This window comes from Sceloporus occidentalis, unplaced genomic scaffold, assembly GCF_023333645.1.
Source record: "Sceloporus occidentalis isolate IW3139 unplaced genomic scaffold, rSceOcc1.0.p SCAF_12, whole genome shotgun sequence".
Taxonomy (NCBI): Eukaryota; Metazoa; Chordata; class Lepidosauria; order Squamata; family Phrynosomatidae; genus Sceloporus; species Sceloporus occidentalis.
In genome coordinates, this window is record NW_028316992.1 from 22,589,049 (window position 1) to 22,611,078 (window position 22,030).

Consider the following 22,030-nt stretch of genomic DNA (forward strand, 5'->3'; position numbering starts at 1 on the left):
GCAGAATTTAGGCAGCTTTTATTCTCCAATTGTCCTGCCTTAGTTGGAGTGGTGCATGTTTCAAACAATGTCTTATATTTGTAACTCTTCAGTGTTTTTCCACTACTTAATCTATCTTTGTTTTTAATTATAAGAAGAAAACAGTTAAGAAGGAAAGAATGGCATAAATGTATAGTGATTCTGGACTGGAAGCTGGGAATATTTGCACAGTGCAACTATCAAGAGACTGCCCCTTTTGGAGAGTTGACCTTGGGTATGTACAACCCCTCCATGCACCTTCAGAGAAATGTCTCCACCTTCACCACTCCAGCATCAAGGTTTCTGATTTCATGATAGATGAAAAAGTAGGAGGGTTGTGGGGTGGGGGATGTGTGGCATGGAGAGACCCTCAGAGGCCATGGATCCATATGGTCCAATGTGCTTTCAGCCTCTACCATGCCTCCAACATAGAGGAGCATTTAGGTCAGCACTACCGGGCTAGAAGCATAAGGACTACAAAGTGAATTCACCCCCATGCATTGCAAACTGCATAGGCAGAAGCAAACCAGACACTCAAGGCAAGGGAAAGCTATCAGGCTTGAGTGTCATAAAAAGAAATGCCCAACTATCCCACCACATATATCCATAACACAAAGCACACATGACATCCTGTCAGAACGCATCGTAGGTTCTCACAGGCATCCTCAATAATTTCTCCCCACTTGCAAACAATTGTAAGGAGAGGTATAGTTTTTAAATGCACACACACACACCAGAAGGGAGAGGAGCAAAGGCTGCTTCACTCTCCCTTCTGCCCTGCTGTCGGAAGCCTGGTGGGGCTTTGGACATGACAGGACATGATGAATTAATTTTGGGATTGTCTTTCTGGCCTGATCCAATAAGGCATTTCTCTTGTAACAAAGCTGCAGGTTGCTCTGAGACCAGATCTTGATTCACCTGAGAAGGACTTTTTGGAAAGATTTTGCTTGTTTGTTGCTATTCGGACAGTCCCCTTTGGCTCAGCAGTGCAATTTATTCAGTGATTTGATTTGGTTTATAGCTTGCTTTTCTCCCACGCTGGCTCACAAGCATGATAAAAAAGAAATTCAAATAAAAGCAGTGTTAAGTGACATTATTAAAACACAATGAAAACCAGTCATTGTATTCAAACAAAAAATGGATTAAAAACAATTTAAAAGCACATTACATGAAAAACAGATAAAGTGCAGCACCCCCAATAAAAGTCCTTTCCTGAGCAGTCAGTCAGTATGATAAAAGCCCACCTGAATGAAAAGGTCTTCATCTGTCTGTGGAAGGAAAACAAGGGGCGGGAGGCGCTATGCAATGGAAAGGCTTCAGTGTGTTTTCTTTTAAAACACAGATGGGCAAAGTGTGGCATATGAGTTGCATGTGGTCCTTGGGATCTCCAGAAGTCCACTAAATTCTCCAGAACTTTAAAGAAAAAAAAATCTAATTTTTTTCCAGGCCAATTCTTGGGTGATTTTTGCATGTGTGTGAGCCAAAACTGGCCAAAAATGTCCCAGGCGACTTATAATGCAACTGGCCCAAATCCCCAGCCACCCCAGTCTCCCAAAAATATCACTAAAAAGAGAAAAAATGGCTGAAAATCAGCCAAAATGTTGGCCAGCAGTGACATTGCATCACTGCAGTCTGCTGGGGAAGGGGGCACAGGAGAGAAAAATGGCCTCTTCCCCTTGCAAAGCTACCCACCTCACTTTAAAATGTCAGTTTTGGAAGTCTGGAAGTTGGGGAAGGCCGCCATAACATTGCACATTTCAGCAGAGTTTAAAAACACTTCTGTATATCCAAAGTAAGGTAGGGAGATGGTGTAATATAGCCCAAGGGCTAATCGAGATCAAACAGCATGGCTCGTATTCCTAAATCCACATGCTGACAGTCCAAGCCCATTACATTTAACATACTATGTTTTGTTTGATAGTTAGGCATGCTATGGTATCTGCAAAGCCACAGAGTTCATACACTGTGAACGCCAGTGGTTTCTTTCAGCGGAATGATTATATCTAAGCACTACCATAAGGCAGGTAACCACAAACCTCAGTTACCACTTAAAGTAAATGTAACGTGCAAATGAAGGAACCAAGACATTAGGTTTCTTGCTGGAATGGGTTCCTTGTGGCCTTTCTTGCTTACACATTGCTCAACCACTTCCAGTCTATTCAGTTTTCAGTGGAGAACTGATCCACTGGGATGGAGAAGACAAATGTGTGATCCCCACCTCCTTTCTTCCTTGCCACCTTTGTAGCTTTAAATATGATATTCTGTCTGGTTCAGTGAAATCTCTAAAGACTACCATTACTAGGGTACATAATTCCAGCACTATGGTTCCCCCTTAATAGCTGCCTCATAGGGAATCCTCCTGACATTTGTGATTTGGTTAGAGCCCCCAGAAGAGACATCTCTGGCTGAAGAGTCCTAAGGTCATTCCTTCAATGGACAATCCCAGGATTCCCAGGGTTTCTCTGAAAGTGTCAACAAACACATAGGTGGGATGACCCAATAAATGCTGAATAAATCAGTTCTTGCAATAGAGACATGTAAGAAATAGAGTGCCCTAACAATTTATATTTGGGATCAAAGATTTTTAACATGTTTATAAACTCCATGGTTGTTGTGTGCCTTCAAGTCATTTCTGATTTAGGGCAACCCTAAAGCGAGCCTGCCATGGGGTTTTCTTGGCAAGAGTTGTTCAGAGGAGGTTTGCCATTGCCTTCCTGAGGCTGAGAGCATGTGACTTGTCTAAGGACATTCAGTGGGTTTCATGGGGAAATTAGGGATGAGGAGCAAAGCTGGCTAAATTTTGGGGCAATACCAAATTATTCAAGGTTGTAAAAATTAAAACAAATGGAAAGTGAAGTGGAGCTCTCTGGATTTCTCTATAAACTGAGGCAATATCAAATGCTCTCAACTGTAAGCAACTGGAAAGCTATACACAGAGAGGCAAAAACTTTCTAACTTTACACATATGCTACATCTGAGCTGGCAGTGACTAACCAGGACAGGGAATGTGGCATTGTGTTTGGCAGCTGAATGAAAAAGCAGCATGCATCTGCTGTGAAAAGGGAAAAATCCATATCAGGAATGGCAACAGAGCAAACAAACAAATCTGCCAACATCATACTGACCTTATACATACTGATGGTGCTACTACTCTTGGAAAGCTATGTGGACTTATGTTCACCATGACTTAAGAAATATTCGATAGAATAGCTTTCCTAAGAGGAAAAGATGCAGCATTTGAGGCTTTTCGGTTTTGAAAAAATTATGAATGTATAAAATTATTCATAATGTGGAGAAAATAAACAGAGAAACGTTGCTCTTCCTCAGACCAGAATCTAGGGGACATACAGTGAATAGTAAATAGAGACAGGCCACAGTTACAGCTGCTTTGTTTGCAACCACAAGATTGCAGTAATGGAGACTAACTTGAATGGTTATAAAAGGGAATTAGACTAGTTAATGGACGAAAAGATGACCAATGACCGCTAGTCATGATGGCCATGTGCTATCTCCATGATCAGAGGAAGCCTGTATTTTAGTACCCATTGCTGGGAAACATGAAGTGATGGTTGACCAGTGTGAGAACAGATTGCTGGTTTGATAGAGTGCAACACTTCTTTATTTCATTCCCTTCCCAGTAGAAAAATCTATGTTTTTTTAAACATGGGATCATGGATTAACACATTGTTTTAATGGCTGCAGTGGTCTCACTCATACACTGAAACATTAACAATAAACATGACCAAATATTAATATTTTAAAATTTTCCTGGCTGGCACTGTGATTGCTTATAATATAGTCCCATTGATCTCAGTGTCTCTACTCCAGTGTAGTTTTCTGTGTCTCAAATTACAGGGTGGTGGTGCCATCTGGTGACTACTACTCCAGAAATGTCTTCCATGTCCATATGGGAGAAAAGAGTTTCTTTGGTCTTTTAGTAACAGATTTTCTAGTAGCGTCTTTAACAAACTGCACTGAACAAGGAGTTTATCTGTAAATATTAATGAATGAAGTAATTTAGATGACTGCTGTTGCCTAACAATCTGTGATCTTTATCATAATTCTAACATCTGGCTTTAACCACACACATGCCACAGTTTTTCCATAAATAATGCCAAGCATCCCAAATATATTATTATTATTATTATTATTATTATTATTATTATTATTAACTTTTATTTATAAAGCGCTGTAAATTTACACAGCGCTGCACATACAATCTTTTAGTCGGACGGTTCCCTGCCCTCAGGCTTACAATCTAAAAAGACACGACACAAAAGGAGAAGGGAGTGGTGGTGGAGAATAGGATCAGGTCCAGCAGATCTTCTCCACCTCCGAGGCCTGGACCAAGGCAGATCGACTGGAGGAAGGGCTTGGCTTCTTAATGGATGATATATATAGGACTCTATTAGCAATGTGTTAGGAACTGATGAGTAAATGGAGTCCCGTGGACTTTCAATGCACATTTTTAAGTATGTGGGTTAACATACAATAGTTTATGGAGCCTGATATTCAGAGACCACAAATTCAACTAACTTCAGAAATTCTCTTTCTTTTTTAAGCAAATTTCAGGCCACATAAATGATTCTCAGAAAGTCTGAGGAGGTAAATGGAAAAATCTTAAAAACTCAAAGTTATGTCAGTGATCAAGGAGCAAAACATTTTCATTGCTGCACATCTTTCCCCTTCCACTGTTTCCTGCACAGTTCTTCTCCCATTGCCCTATAATTCTCCATGTAGCCTAGCTTTATTTCTCTTAATTACCCCATAGCCTGATTCTAAATTCTGGAATGTTATCAAAATGCTAGGTTCAGAAAAAAATGTATATTGGCCATCTAGGAAATCTTATAACATAGTACTAGACTTTTTATTTGCTCTATGGTAGCTAGGAACAATAAGAGGGCATACCTGCCCTGAGCAGCTTTGAAAATGACTGTCATTATGTTAGTTTAAATCCTATCCATAATGAAGTCTTGCAATGGAATTTAAATAACCTCTCTGTAAGCAGTAGTCCAGCCTCAAGTATCCTTACTAGCTACACACCTTTTCTGAAAAGGAAAATACAAAACCTGCACATCAGTACATTCAAGCACATCATACCTATCATAGCCAAAGAGATGAGAGACTAATTCAAATAAAAATTGAGTATTATAGCATCTACACAAATGTCCATAAAAATGGAAAAATATCCTAGCGGCACAAAAAGTCAGCAAGTGCATTAAAAACAAGACAAGTAAAACTAACATTCTTTTTTATTGCCAATTTTTTTCCAAAGCATCAAAATCTCACATACCGTTGATATTCACCTATAAGTCGACCTCGTGTATAAGTTGAGGGCACGTTTTGGGGCCAAAATGATGGATTTTGCTATGAATCATGGATAAGTCGGGGGTAAAATTTAGGGGCATTTAGCAAAGGATCTAAAGGATGAAGCAAAGCAAAACAATGTCAAAGAACTTACAAAATTCCAGCAGACATAGCTCTATGTGCTCACCCTTAAGGCTGGATGGATAAGAGAGTAGAGGGGATTGGGGCTTCCAAGACATATTATACTCTTCCCTTTCACCAGGGCATGTTTCCTTCTTTTTAATAAGAGTTCAGATACAGTACTTACATTGACCCCATGGATAAGTCGAGCCAGGTTTTTGAGGTCAATATTTTGACCTAAATTTCTAGACTTATACATGAATATATACAGTACTTTAAATACATAGCTGATACTAAGTTGAAAATCCAGTTGGTTTTTGATACTGTGCAGTACCACTCTATTATATTATTTTAAAGATACACATGGGTTAGTTTTTATATATATAAAAAAGAATCAGCCACACATTATTTTGAAATGGAGCAGGGAGGTTGTTAATCAGGTTCCCCTGGCAATAATCTAGATAGCTTCTTGTGAAGGCTGTCAGAGGTTGGCAAGCCTTGTTCCTCTTTGAGCTAATTCCTGGACTAAATATTGCTGATTTTTAGATACCAGCTTGTGCTGAAACACTGGGCATAAAGACCATTAATTTTTTTTTCAGAAGTAAGAAATAAATCAGTGGCGCAATGTACAAGACATTGCTAATGAAACACATGTGCACTGTGCTTTGGCATCACGGCTGTCATCCATCTTAGATTCTGAATTGGCTCAGTTAAATATTTTAGACCAAGATTTAAACTAAGATTGGAGGAGGGGTGGGTGCTACCGTGGATCTGCCTTACTTTCTCCCCATCACAGCCAGCCTTAGCATTAAAAGTGGAGCACATTGAACAAATAAAGCAATTTGAGCTTAATTGCTGCAGTCTCAGAAATCAAAGTAATTAGTGACTCAGGAGTAGGGTTTTGCTGCTCATTTCCTGAGAGTAGAATTTCCTGTTCTATCCTCATTATCCATCTGTTCCTAATGTGACTTTCTGTTCCTTTAAAGCTCTGTCTTCCCTGAGTACTTTCTTCTCTTCAGGCCCTTTTCAAATTGCACCCTGCTCCTCTGCTTTTGGGATTCTTACCTCTGAGTATTTTCACTACAGTTATGCTTCCGAGTGTTTCCAACTCATTGATTTCAAGGCACAGACACTGATGACAGGGAGACAGGTCTTACAAATGAAGGTAATATGAAGGGAAACATAGCTTCAGTGGATTAGAAGCAAAACAATTCTGTTTTAGCTTTTCAGTCTTAGATTCAGGGTGGGTAACCAAATCAAACTTTGAATATACCCAATATCATTTGGTTTCAGAAGCTAAGCAGTGTCAGGTCTGATGAGGACTTGGAGAGAAGATCGCCATGAAATATGAGGCAGCTCCAGGTAGAGCTAGGAAAGAAACCTAGAAAAGAAACCCCGAAGAGCTTCCATTCAGAGAAGACAAGACAGATTCTCCAAAAACTAAACAATGTACATGCTCAAACCACACAAAATAGACAAAGTAACACCTCACCTAGATCTTCAACCACTTGTTTTTTGCCTGCCTGCCTGCCTGCCTTCCAGAAGAGTATTCCCAGTTGTCTCCAAATACTTTCATAGACAGGCACCCAGAAACATCCAGTTAAAACATACTTATCCATGACTTCACTGTCCATACTTAGCAAATGGTTTCCAAGTGATTAAGGATTTAATGAACAGATATTCAAATTATTAGTAATATTTTCTATTTTTAATTGGTTTTACAATATTAATAGCAATTTACATTTGAATAATTTACTTCATGACAACCCTTTAAATACTTTCCTGATTTTGAAAAAAAAAAGTTTGTTGTTATGTGACTTCATGTTATTTCCAACTCACTGAAATCCTAAGGTGAACACAATAAGTGCCCCCCCCCCCCAATCCTGGATTCTTATTCTCATATGATATTACACTCAGCACTATTGAAGCTGGCCTGGGATGTCAGACACTATTCTCCACAGATAGTGATGTGTCACAAGTTGTTAACACATGTTCACTATGGTAATGTTGACATCCCCATCACATATCATACTTTACAGAAAAGAACTGTAGTAGCACTATAGCCACAAAGGAGCTTCTTAACACATTCACCTATCTGTCATCAGATATGCTGAAATGACATGATGTCTATGCATGTGTGAACCAGACCTCTCCAAAGGCATGTGGTGGTGTTTTTTTTTTTTGGGGGGGGGGGAGTGTGCATGTTATGGCTTCTGGTTCACTGAATGTATGGAGGGATGAGATGTATGATGTCTGGTCCCAACACATATATACATGTTCAGTTGCATCCATAACAAGCTGTATGTGCCTAAGGAATGTTTATGTGATTGAAAACTGTACAAATGGCACATCCTTCAGTTGTGCAGACCGAGCTTACACTCTTACCTTGAGCTGAGAGGGTAGAGTTTAGGGACAGTGTATGTAATTTTTCTTGAACTTCTGTGCATCAATCTACACATAACCATTTTGAAGGGTATATGATCAGATGATTTTACTGTAGTGTGGGACTCATTCATACATACATGGGTATTATTTTGTATGTCATCACTTGGTAAGTTATCATTTGATGACCTACACCCAAATGTGTGAATTACCTCCACTGAAAATTATTGTTTTCACAGTGGTGTCATTGGTACAAAAATCTGTGAGTAGTTAAAATGTTTGATTAGAAGCAAAGGCTGTTTTACACATACAGATCTTTGATGCTGCGGACACTGAGTGATGAATGTGTGGACACACTCTACTTGGGGCATTTTGAGAACATTAAAACAGGCTGGATCCTGAACTGGTTATATAGTTTTGGAGCAGAAAATAGCCAATCAATAGAGCAAAGATGATTCAAAGCAGCTGAGAATTTGCCCCATGACCTGTAAATGTTTTCCCCCACTCAGCCTTCTATCCAGTAGTTTAAAGCAGAACTTGATGACTGACAAGTTTTCTTTTACTTTCCACACCATGAAAACACATCGATGCTTTCTACTGTACTATTTTCAGAATAAAGAAGAATTAAATTTCACTCTAACAGCACAACACTGTTAACACAAAGGTCAGGAAATCTTTAAGTAAGGTCACTGTATCGATTGCAGCAGTGAAAGGATTAACATCAAATAGCTGGCCATGAAAGGCTGAAAGGAAGTAAATTCAGCATGATATATTGAAACCTGTTTCTTTCATACATAGTAGAGCTACTGACATAACAGGTTTATTGTTCAAGCCAAGATATGTTGCCTTGCCAACTTATATTCTGAGCTATCCAAGCAGATTTAATGTTTGTGCAATAATGACATCTCCTTCCCCCCTCCCCTTTGTTCCTTACCCTTTCTTAAATTGTTAAAGAAGAGTTCCTCCTTACCTAGGAAATGACCTTAATCAATTTAGTTCCACGGATAAGGATGACAACAGTTTATCTGTTTTGATGCTTCAGAACAGAAAATCTTTATTGATCTGAACTGTGGAGGTCAGGCAGCTTGGCAGGAACTCTTCCCCCCCCCCCCCCCAAGTCATCCAATATTCTTGTTTTGAGTGAATTGGCCTTGACTGACAGGCTTTTTGAGCCGATAAACAAATAACATTAAAAAAACAACCTCAGACTCACAGATATCAAAATCTAAACACCATCACTACCCCCCCCCCCCCCAAACAACAAGCAATACCCAAAAGTTTCTACAATGACTCTGGGCTGTCAAATGTGTAGCTGGGTGTTTTTCCTGTGATGAATTCAACTTATATTGCCCAGTATGATACAGTTATCTGCCATTTTGCAGTTACCTAAACTCCATCTGGTAAATCTGCAAAGCAGTCTTAACATAATGGCACGGTGCATTGCCTTTTTGACTCTATCACATCCATCACCAAGACCAGGAAAAGCTATTGCTTGTTATTTCCTAACAGAAATAGTTATAAGCTGGTTTCCTGGTGCACGTGGGTTTTAACCAGCTCAGGAATTTTTACTATTCATACATTGTTCAACTCTATTCAGTTTCTGGAGGCTGTGGTTCTTGCTATGCAATATGAAATTGTTCGGTTCATGTCTGGCGAATGGTGTGGATTTTGTGTACTCCTCTTCAGGGGTGCCTGGCACACCTTTGGAGTCCGGAAACTTTGAACTGTTTTTTTTAAATTAAATTTTATTATTAAAATTATTATTAAAAGGTACACAAATATACTCAATTACAACAACATTCAAAAAAAGAAAAAAACAAAAAGGAAAAAAACAATACATAAGCAGATACGTATATACATATCAACACATACAAGCTCGCTTCGGCAGCACATATACTAAAATTGGAACGATACAGAGAAGATTAGCATGGCCCCTGCGCAAGGATGGCACGCAAATTCGTGAAGCGTTCCAACTTTGAACTGTTTTGATTTTAGAACACGTGAGGCATACTTGGCTGAAATTGCTCCAGAGGACACTTGGCCACAGCTTTCTATGTCAGTTGCCACCTCATGATGTCGAGACAACGTTGCAGGCTGTGTCATAAGAATTCTGGAAGGTTCTACTAGGGTAGTAAGTCTTTGGGGATGTGCCTGGTATATGTGTTGTCCAAGTTGCAGCAGGGAATTTCATTGCTGGAATGTTGGCCATGAGGTGATCAATTGAATATTGCAGTTATGCATGGAATGCTTTTGATCTGTGTTGGTGGAGGGACTGTCCACATCACAATGAAATTAGAGACCCTCAAGGCATACAAGGTATAAGCAACAGAAGCACCCCCAGAAGACAAGAAGGCAGAAAGGGAAGTATTAACAAAATATTTCTATGAGAAGTAGTCCTGTTCAAGGCTTTACCCATCCAGCCGTGCCCTCTTCCAGGACACCCTCCCTCATTTCCCACCATTAGCCTTCTCTGTCAGGAAAGCTCTGGTGTTACAGAAAACAACAAATCCCAGGAGTCAATAGCATTGATCCATGGTAGTTTAAGCAGTGTCAAATTGCATTATTTCTGCAGTGCAGATTAGACCTGAGTTGGGTATTCAGTATATATGAACACAGCGTCCATTAGTGCTTAGCCATTTGAGGGCAGGGGGAAGGAATAAGGAGGCAGAGCATCCAACAGGTATATTTACAGAAACTCTTCAAAGAGACCAGACAAGATCCCACTTGACCAGTCAATGGGCTAATGATATAATCTACATGACACTTTAGTATGACAAATGTTATGAAGAAGTAAGAAAGAGGGAGAAAGGGAAGAGATGTCTCTCTTCCTCTTTTCATACATTTTTTGGTATCTATGAAGGCCAGACTCATACACCAGCTCCCCCTAATGAAATGCACATATTTCATGTTTACATGGAGAAACAGCAAAGGAGGAAATGGAGGCAACTCATTCATCTCTCTTCTAATGTGCAAAGCTACCTATAAAGTAGTTTATTACATTAGCAAGCCTGAAGTTTGTTAATCAGAAACAACACTCAGTCAGTCTCACCCCCCCCCCCCCCGCCAGCATGGGAATCATTCCAAGTACAGCACTCATTCAAAATGTAAATACTGTTCCTATCTTTTAGCTGAGTGCATCAAGACTGCTAGCTCACTAGGACTTAGAAATCATGAAGCTATTGGATATATCTTAGAAAGAGGCCTGCTTTTGATTTATACGACCTACCATCTGGAGAACATATTGCAATTAATGCTATTTTTAAGGCAATATCTACTAAACAAACCACGGCCACTAATGGAAATTAATGTTACTTATCTCCACTTGTAGTTTTTGCTCTTTTCTTGGGAAAATGGGTTTTACAAAGATATACTTGTTAGCTTCATAATCTGCCGCAAGCCATAAATGTTTGTGTGTTCCATATTCCCCAACTGTTCCGATTTGGCAGGGACAGTCCTTGTTAATTCTGACATCCCACTTTTTCAGCTGTTTTAAAATTGTCCCAGTTTGTCTGTCCTCCTCCCATTCCCCCCTTTGTCTTCAGCTTACTTCAGTCACTGCAAACTGAGATCAAAGTACAAAAATACAGTTAACTCAGCAGGGAGGAGAGGAGAGGAGAGACCAGAGTCTTGCCATTTCTACTAGGCTCAGCCAAAAGCAAACTGTTGCAGTCTTTCCTCACTTGTCTGTTTTTTTTCATTACAGTGGACCCTCCACATTCGCTGGGATTAGCGACAAAAGACCTCAGTGAAAGTAAAAAAACTGGCAATTAAAAAACCACTTTTTTAAACCTGAAAGAACTTCTCTTTAGGAATCTCCAGGTCCTCCAGGACAATTCTGTGGTCAAGATCTGCCAGAACTTGACCATGAAATTGTGCTGGAAGACCTACAAATACCTAGAGAAGTTTTCTCTCTAGGAATCTCTGGGTCCTCCAGGAAGACCTTTGGCAGAAGTTAACAACAGAGACACACTGGAGGACCTAGAGATTCCCAGAGAGAACATATTAATCAAATCTGTGAATAGTCAAATTCATAAAAGGCAAAACCACAAATGTAATGGGCCAGCTTAATGATTTTTGCCCTTTTGGCCACACACTGATGTTGCTTGACCATACGTGTGTCTAGTTTTTATCTGTGAATGCTGCCCTCAACCTATCTTAAATCAAAATCTGATTTAGTGCTGCCTAAATAGCAACAGCATCATGTGTTGATTCCTCAGATACTTGCAAAGGTTCCACCCTTGCCTCAAATGCTCCCACATGTCCACTACTCATGGCCATCTGACCAGGCCCTCAGTAAGTCTCAAAGCCAGCAGCTGCTGGATACACCATTCACAGTGTCTTGCTGCTGAATACCTGGGTAATCTGAAGTTTAGCCACTATAATCAGGTTCAACTGGCCTGGTCTATAGTTGGCCGAGCAGAAAGAGTCCAGTTTGTCTGCTCAGGCCCCATAGCTGGGTCTTGTATTCCATCCTTCCAAAGGGATGACGCCAAAGATGTATTTTTTCTAAAACGCACAAGATGGTCTAGGGAAAAACATGGATGACAAGGCCACAAAGTCAAATTTTGTGTAGTGGACAGATAATCCAGAATCCTGCCTAATGTCTCGCCACAAATGAACTTCTGTATGTCATATGGTCAGGCAGCAGGCCTTTGTAAGGATATGATCTCTGATACATCAGTGTTAGGTCAAAGCCTCATTTGCTTCCTTCCCTGAAGGGGAAAAAAATCTGGAATGGGAAGTATGTGAACATGTTTTTCTTACTATTCAGGGAAACTAAGTGTAAAGTCAAGGTAGAGGAGCAGATTAAAGGGCAGGAGAAGGTATGCCAGAGACAACAGACTGTAACTTGGCTAACAGACTGTGACAAATCCAACTTTTCCTCCCTCTCCCTCCACCCCTGTCTGGAAATAACTCTGAACAAATACCACATCTAGGCAGCTGGAGAGCCCAACTTTCATGTCTGTGCACATGCCAGGTTGACTCAGGTTCCTTTGAAGCTATTGATCGGTGGGTTTGATTTTCCCATTTTGAGAGAGGCCAGGCCCCCTGCCCTACAAGAAATACATCTGTATCTGAACAAAACTGTCCATATGGGTAACAGAGCAACAGTAACAATAAAGCTGAACCACTGCCAGAGTCCAGGTGAGCACTCTCCCTTTAAATTTCTGGAATGAGTCATTCCTGATGTTCTGATAAGTGTGTGGTAGCTAAATGCTAAATGCTAATTTTATTTTATTTCAGAGCAAAAATGGCCAATTTGTGGATGACGCTCTGCTTTGATTCTTTAATAAATATCCTGAATTGGAAATTAGAGCTGTTCTGGTCTGAGCCCAAGTTCACCTGAGTCAATTTTTTGTTGTGTACCTTTATGTCATTTCCAGCTTATGGCAACCTTTATGAACAAGATTTATTTAGAGGGGGTTTGCCCTTGCCTACCTCTCAGGCTGAGAGAGTGTGACTTGCCTGAGGTCATCCGGTGGGTTTCCATGGCCAAGCGAGAATTCAAACCTTAGCCTCCGAAGCATACATAATGATCAAACCACTACACAACACTGGCTCTCTCTCTGTTCTGGTTTGCTTGCCTATTTATGTGTTGGCTTCTCCCATAAGTTCAATTGCTTGGCAGAAACATGCAAATCTGGTAATTAAGAGATTTAAAGGAACTTTTTAAAGGAGTCTATCCATCTCCATATAGATGTATAATGGTAGATTCTTCAGTCTTCAGGGAATTAAAAATATTAAAACTGTAAGGTGTGGCAAATCTACTTTCAAGGACTATAAACAAAAGGTGTCTTTCAACCTGTCCTTCCTCACATGGTTAGAAGTACAATTATAATGGTTTGTTACATATATTCTATGCCCTTGTAGAATACAAGGGACTAATCCATACTACTCTTTCTCAGACACCAGTGGTTCCCAACCTTTTCTGTGCCCCAAACCCTTAGGAAGTGGTTGTTTAATGTTCACAACCCCTACAAAAGTAATATCACATTTGAAAATGACGAAGTCTAATTTCTAATTTTTGAACCACAAATTGAACCACATACAATACTGCAGGTGAGCAAAGTGAATTAAAAAAAACACAAGCTTTTAACCCAGTTCATAAAATGCAAATCTAAGATGAGCAATTAGATTCTAATTTATTCAGAAAAAAATGTAAACAGTAAAATCAATCTCAGCTTTGAACATAAAATTCAGTGACTTCTTTGCTCCTGCTTCTCATTTGTGATTTTATCAATATGTGGGACTTCCTTACTAACTGGGATCTGCAGGTCTCCCTATGGATTCAGGCAATTTTTAGATTTTTTTCTTGATTGACAATAGAGAACTGAATCCAGATTCACACAAGTATCTTTGTCATACCCCCTGAAATTCCAGCTTGCACTCCAAGGGGGTGTGCGCAACTCAAGTTGGGAGCCCCTGCACTACACAGTTATAGCACTATGGTTCCATTTTAATTGCCATAGTTCAATCCAACTGATTCTTGGGATTTGCATTTACGGAGGCGAATTTAGAATTCACAGCCAGAGAGCTTTCCTAGGGGCCTTGTCAAACCACAGATCCCAGGATTCCATTGGATGCAACAATGGTTTCGGTGTGCTATAGTTGTGAAAGAGGCATAGTCTGGTTTCTTGCAGCCTTGACAGACCAGCAATAAAGGCCAATGTAGAGGCAGAGTAGGGGCATGGCATCTACACAACGCACACTCCGACGGTGCCCCCATGCTGGCATGACACCATGTCCCCTACCGCACAGCAAAACTCCTCTGGTGCTGAGTCCAGATGATGCAGCACCAAAGGAGCACCAAAAAGCCATGGCACCAGTGGCTATGGTACCCTTTCCATGGCGCAAAAAGGAGCAGCTTTTTGCGGCTCCTTTTTGTGCCACAGAAAGGCCAGATAGGCGGTGCAGCGTGTAGTTGCCATGGCCTTGATCCAGTGAAGAAAGAGGCAGCTGCAGGCTGCCTCTTATGGGTGGTCTGTTCGACCCCTTGTTCTTTAAGGCCTTCACCTAGGTATCAAGGGCCCAGGCCGACTTGCCTAACCCCACGCATCTGACTTGTATGTCCTTCTTCTAAAGGCCAGTCTAGATCAATTCACTGTGACAAAACTCTAACCATCCAGCCTGCTTTGAAGCCGTCTCTTGTTTGGAATACTTAATTTATTCCACCAGGACAAGATTCCAGACAAACACCTTTGGGGCAATTAGTTGGGCACCCTAGCAGCCATCCTCTGGCATGCTTCCATGGTTCTTCCAAGTCTGTGCAGAAGTATGGAAGATGTGACCACACAGAAATCGTTTGGTCTTAGGAAGAATAGAGTGGATCAAGGATCAGTCCTCTTGCTCACATTCCAGATATTTTCACTCAGGAATAATTTCTTTAAAAAAACAAGACAAAAAACCCTGAGGTGTTTAGGCTAACATGTATCACTTATCACTTATTCTTTCCCAGTGGTGTTTTGGTTAATAATGGCATCCCATTGTTACCTTTGGTTAGCATTGTTACCATGTTCTGTTCCCTGTTGTTTCTTTTGATAAAGCATTTGTTATTGTCTGGTAGTGTGGGAAGGGAGCTCTTGTAAGGAGGGGCATCAAGAAGTCTTTCTGCTACTTACTGTTTACTATCAGCCCACCTGAGTTATGCTGATCTGCTGCTTTTCATTGAAGGACAATATATAGAGAAAACACTGTAGTTAAGGAAAGCTTTTTCATTCCCCTCGCTGCACAACTCTATTTATTTTTATAATGAAAAAGAAAAGAAAGAATACAGAAGTGACAAATAATTAATTAAAATCAACCCAGCAGATAATAAACTGGAAAAATAAAACAACCAGGGAAAAAAGATTTATTCTGGGTGGGGGGAACCAAATATCCAAATTGTTGCCCGTGTAATGCAGACATTTATATGTCTTAAATTCAAATCTTATGAAGTCATCTGTATATAGAATAACAGAAGGTGGACATATGCCTTTCCAATACTGGAAATATTAGTTCCCTAGCCATGGAAAAGTCACAGAGAATCCATTTCCCTTGCCAAATATTTTTTTCCTAAGAGGCGGGCAAATAGGTCATTACATATAAATCCACATGCACTTACATGTGCATAGTTTCATGTGGTTAAAGGGAAAGTTTGGTAAGATGTGTTGTTTTTAAAGAAAATTTTAAAATAATATATATTTTAAAAATTAATGTATTTTTTTTCAAAGTGACACATGTGGCCTCTCCTTCCTCCTATTGAGCCTCATTCCCCTCACACCATCTCTTCAGTGTTTTAAAGGGAGAAGGCATGACTGATTGGAAGAGACAGTAATGGTAAGAAAGGTAGATGGTAGCAGAAAGAGAGGAACATTGCATGTCAAATGGCTCAATTCAATCAAGGAGGTCATTGGAGTGAGTTTGCAGGATCTAAGGAGAACATTGGAAGATAAAGGGTCTTGGAGATCTCTCATCTACAGGGTCACCATGAGCTGGGGATAACTCAAAAGCAGTAAACAACAGCCACAAAAGGAAACACACAGCTCCCTTGTTTCAATAACTACACCAAGTGCAAGTTTGATTGTGGGCACAATTCAAACTGTTGGTTGTGACCTATAAAACCTTTCGCAGCTGAGATTATCTGACTGAACTTACCACCCTGTATGAGAGCTTCATGTGAGCAGTTACGGGATAGTCCCAACCTACCCTTTTTGGGCGGTTTATTTCACCCCTAAAAAAGCTTTTAAAAACCCCAACAATCCAGAAATATTTGACCTGCTGTCTGAAGGACAACAAGAATGGGACCATCCTGGTTTCTCTAGGGAGGAATCTCTGAAGTCTGAGAGCAGCCACCGAGAAGGTCCTCTCTCTTGTTCCCACTAAATGGGACTGAGAAGATGCTGGGACCAATAGAAAGGCCTCTCTTAAAGCTCTAATGGGCTCATAAAGGGAGAGGCAGGCCTTCAAATAACCTGGACACAAGATGTATGGGGTTTTATAGGCCATCACCAGGACCTTGTATTGTGTCTGGAAATGGACTGACAGCCAGTGGAGTTGTTGTGGCAAGGTAGTTGTGTGCTCCCTGTTAACAAAATGGCTGTAGCTCTGAGCCAAATGAAATTTCTGAGCACTTTTAAAATGCAACCACATGTAAAGTACATTACAGTAACCCAAACAGGCTGTAAAAAGGCATGAATCACTGTGGCCAGATCTGACTTCTCCAGGAATGGGTGCAATGGTATTTCTGGTCACTGCTGAAACCTGGGCCTCTAGGCTTAGAGCTGAATCCAGGAGTATTCTTAAAACTACAAATCTGTATTTTCAGGGAGAATTTAACCCCATGTAATACAGGTTGAATCCCTATTCCCAGGCCTGTCTTTCAAATGGCCATGATCACTTTTTTTCTTATCTGACTGAAGCTTCAATTTGTTTGCCATCATCCACTCTATTACTACTCCCAGGCACTAGTTTAACACAGGCACAGCTTCATTGGAACTGGGCGGAAACAAGTAATAGAGCTGGGTATAATAAGCATACTGGTGACACCTTACTTCAAAACTATGGACAGTCTCTCCCAGCAGTTTCATGTGGGTATTAAATAGCACAGAGGATGAGACTGAACCCTGAGCGAGCCCACAGGTCAATGGCCATATAATCAAACAGGAATCTCCCAGCACCATCCTCTGAGGCACTCCTCCAAGAAAGAATGGAGCAACTGTAGAACAGTACCTCCAAGCCCCATCCCAGAGAGGTGACTCAGAAGGATACCATGGTCAATGGTATTGAAAGTCACTGAAAGGTCCAGCACAGCCAACAGGGACACATTTCCCCTGTCCAGTTTTCTGTGTAGGACATCTGCCAAGGCAACCAAAGCTGTCTCCACCCCATAACCAGGTCTGAAACCAGACTGAAATTGATCTGTGTTGATCCTTAGTTTTTTCCTTGATGGAGAAGATTCCCTGCATTGAACAGACTTAATTATGGTTAGTCAAGTATGTTGTAGAGGCATATGTGGAAAATTCGGGAGGAGTTAGAAACAGACTTTGCACATACATGGGGGCAGTCTGTTATTTGTAATTCTCATATTTAAGGGTAAATTGTGTCATTCCAAACAGCTACCATGGGTGGCCCCAGCAACCCCGTCTCAAATTAAATTTTATGCTTGAAAGTGAAGCTTATAAAGTGCTGTGACCTAGCCTTTTAATTGGGCTTAGGAGTGCTGGGCATGCCAGCTATAGTAAGAGGATGCTAATTCTGCCTGCTGGAGCCTCACGTTCCAGGCTTCTTGTCTGGGGAATGAGGCACTTTTTCTCAGTAGCAAAGTTGTAAGAACAGAGGAAGGCAGTCATTTGGAAACATCAATTCTGCAAAGTTTCAGGATCACTGGCTACCGTTTCCTTTAAGCTTCACTAATAAGTACATCAAGAGCCCAAAGTTTTTGCTTCAATAAGTTGGTTGCCTGGAACATTAGAATTTATGCCTCTCTCTTTTTCGCCTCTATCTGTGAATTGGTTAAAAAAGAACTACTCCCATTTCTGTGTTCCAGAAGAGAGATTTCCTCATTCATTGTGCATTTGTGTGATGATAATAACCAGGAATCTCTGAGGTTTACTCCTTACCTAGTTTCTGCATTTTTCTTTTGTATGGTGGCTTTCATTTCCTTGACAGATGCTTTCCCTCTGTGTGTTTTTCCTGTTGTGAATTCTGGATGCTGTCAAAGCTTATCTGCATTTGTGATTCCACACTTAAATATTTTCAAAAAATAACATTTTAAAATTGTAATTGTTATTTAAGTGCAAATCAGAGAGTTGTCTTTCTGTAATTGATAGAAATACCACCAGTTAATTAAACTTGGACTCACCTAAGTTACTGAAAGAAAGTAATTAAGATAAGTGTTGACATCTAGGCATAGTGTTCCCATTCTTTTGGGAGGGGACTCAGGCTCAATGGCATGCAGACAGTCCAAGGGAGGATGCTATCCCACTGCCAGCCAAGGTAAACAACATTGAGCTAAATCACGGATGGCCATTTTTAGCCCTCCAGATGTTTTTGGACTGCAACTTACCATTGGCTATACCAGCCTGGACTACAAGATATAGGCCCAAACACCTCAAGGGCAATAGATGCCTACCTTTGAGGTAGATGATCCTACTGGCTCCTATATAAGATAATTTACTGGAATCTTCTGCCAATAAAAACAATCCCAGCCTGGAAACTGACCTTTATATGTGGATTTTTTTCCCTCCTGGATTCTGTGCCCAGAAAAGAATGTTGAAGGCATCTTTGCTGAATGCCTTGCTTGGGTCAAGAGCTAATGCAGATAGTGCCTTTTGGGTATGGATACCTATTAAGAATGCATAAGATGGATGCTAGCTAGCCCTTCTATAATTTATATTATTATTCACATATTTGATGCAGAAGGAACTACTTGCCAGGAGAGAACATAACTATACTTGCTTTTATGAAGAAAGAGGCTACCATTTAAGTGCATGTTTCTTCTTTTTTTCTGTTTAAACCTAGCTCTCTCACCATGGGTTTCTTGTCTTCTCGGTTCGCTGTGTCATTCCTCCTTATGCCTCCTGAAAATCTAAGATATTTTTCTATTTTAAATACCAAATAAATATACTTCCCATACAATTCTTCTTACATACAGTTCACTCAAAATCCTTCCTTTCTTTATCTGCTTCTCACATATACTCCCCTGGATCAGCTTTTTCATTCCATTGTGGAATGAATCACAGTACCAGGATTTCCTGTCCCCGTAAAGTACCCACTTCCCTCCGCATCATGCAGATGCCCTCAGCAGCCACAGTTATTACGTGACACCTTCAAACAGTTGTTTTAGATTACTAGCAGGGATTTCCCTCCCTTCAAAGGCAACATGAAGAACAGAACATTGCCAGTAAGCATCCCCAACCCCCGTCACAGAGATACATTTGTGTGAATATTTAGGCTTCTCAGGTGGAAGTCAGAGGCACAGCAGCCTTGATGCAAGAGGGAAAGGAGGAAAAAATTAATAACTCCTTTCAGAACTCCCAACCAGTAAGTGCCCATGTTGTCCTGGGCATCATGAGAATTGTACTTTAAAATGTAATGCTTCCAAGTTTTTGATACAAAGCCTTGGGTGCTTTCTGTGTGTGGTAGGGATGGTAGAAGGAGGGGTGGTATGGGTTACTTAAGTCCTGGTTCTACTAAAGAACATTGTGGGCCTGTGCTTTTTTGCTTCTGCTCTTGGCCTTCTGCACATGTTTTGGAGACAGGTAAGGGTTATGACAGTGAGTAGCTTCAGTGAATCTTATTTTCTAGGACTCATCCGAGATTTACCTTCATCTGTGACTGAAAAATGAAGTTGTGGCTAAAACTGATTTTACAGATTTAAATTCACCCTTGGTTTTGAAAGTTGTTACTGACAGATAAACCTCATTAAGAAATTATGGGGCTCTACAGACAGGCAGCTCCGTGCCGCTTGTCTTTGCCCTGAGTCGGTGCTGCAGCAGCCACACGCTGCAGCACGGATGCACTGCCAAAAAGAAGCTGGCTAGAGAGTCTTCTTTTTTGCAGCACTGCAAATGGAAAAGGGCACCGCCATGACTCTACTTCCTGCCAGCGATGTCTGGACGGTACATGGTGCTTGCGTCATCATGGTGGTCCCTGTGTGGATGGGGGGGGGGGGTATGCCAGGATTGTGCCGCCGTTCCATATTAGGGTTTGGGAGTGTGCGGCCACTGCGCTCCCGGACTCTAATTTTCGCCCGAGGACAGTGCTTTTCGCCCATCTGTATGAGCCTATATTTAGTATGAATTTTGGCTCTGCATTCCTCTTAATGAGTGACAAATACAGCTATATGGAAGTCAACATTCACAGAATGGGCATTCTGAAAGATGGTCTGGAGTAAGGCAGAGAAAAGACCAGAGGTTATATAAAAGAAATGCAGGTGCTATTGGAAGCATTTCTCTTTCTGTTGATTTCCTCCCGCTCCTTTTCTTCCTAATTAGTCTCAAAAGCAAGATTAGCCATCACTTTAGTAACTCATCCTTGAAATCCCTGAAGGCCCTGTTTTTTATTTCCCTCCTGTTCAATGGGTCCAATAGGTGGGTCAGGCTAGATGATTGGGGGGATTCAGGGGGTTCTTTTTAGCTTCTGTCAACCCCAAGCTCTTTCACAGACTTTCTGGGATGTGCTCATTTCTAGTAGAATTATTATAATTAAAGTTATTGAATTGTTATAATTAACGAAGGAATTATACCTGTCCATCTCTTCTCTCAGATGATCTTAAAGGTGGTTCAGAACAGGATATAATTGCACATATAGCTTAGCATCCTGCAATTCTCTGGTCAACAGCTGTGGTCAGAACATTTTTCCCTTGAGTGATGAACTCTTGTCAGTACCAACCAACAAGTATTAACAGCTGAAAGCTATTTCTTGAAAGGAGGACTGGCTCTTTCTCTGACCAACAAAGTGGCCAGGCTCTTCTCCCTTTTGGCATGATGCTCTTCCTGGGGAACCTCCACAGTCCCCAAGCTGATGTTCAGAGTTTTTGAGCTTCGAAGTCCCACAGCGAGTGATGATGATGTAGTAGGAGTATTACTTATGCCCTGTACTTTTAGTAATTATTATCTGCCTTGTGAATGTCTGGATTAAAAAAAAAAGACTGTTAAAAATACAAATATAAGCTGAGGGAGATCATGGAAGGAGAAGGAGGAAGAGAAGTTATCGGTATGCAGAGACCTTTTAGCACCTTTGAGACTAATGTCTCATCTAAATGTTTAAAATGCTCCTCATTACACTTGAATAGAATCTGAGTTAGCCATACACAATTCACAGAAATTTGGGTTTCTTGTCCCCCTTCCCCCTTAAAAAATCCTTATATTCTGAAGGAAAAGACTTAGCAGTATTTACCAAGCTATCTGGAAATCTGCAGAAATGCACATTATTGCACTTGTGGTTGTCTGCGGATGGCTGCACATTTTTGATAATAGGCGGGTGAACAGATGCAAATTTGCACAGGAAAGTGAAGCCAATTAACAGCCAATGGAAATGTATGAGAATCCGCAGCAATAGGCATTATACACTTAGGTATAGAGAAAAAGAAAGAAGTAGATAACATACGCTTTTGCAAACTGAAGTCTACTTCCTTAGATGCATGGAGTGAAGTAGACTTAAATCTATGAAACATTCTTTCTTTTTCTCAGTCAGTCCCTGAGGTCTCTTTGTATACTGATGC

At 40.7% G+C, this 22,030-nt stretch overlaps 1 non-coding gene across 1 annotated transcript; it reads left to right on the forward strand.

Annotated features, from left to right (window-relative positions):
- Positions 1–9,699: 9,699 nt before the first annotated feature.
- Positions 9,700–9,806, forward strand: LOC149305375 (U6 spliceosomal RNA). The gene has a single exon (XR_016271795.1). It is a non-coding gene; the product is annotated as a U6 spliceosomal RNA (small nuclear RNA).
- Positions 9,807–22,030: the final 12,224 nt, after the last annotated feature.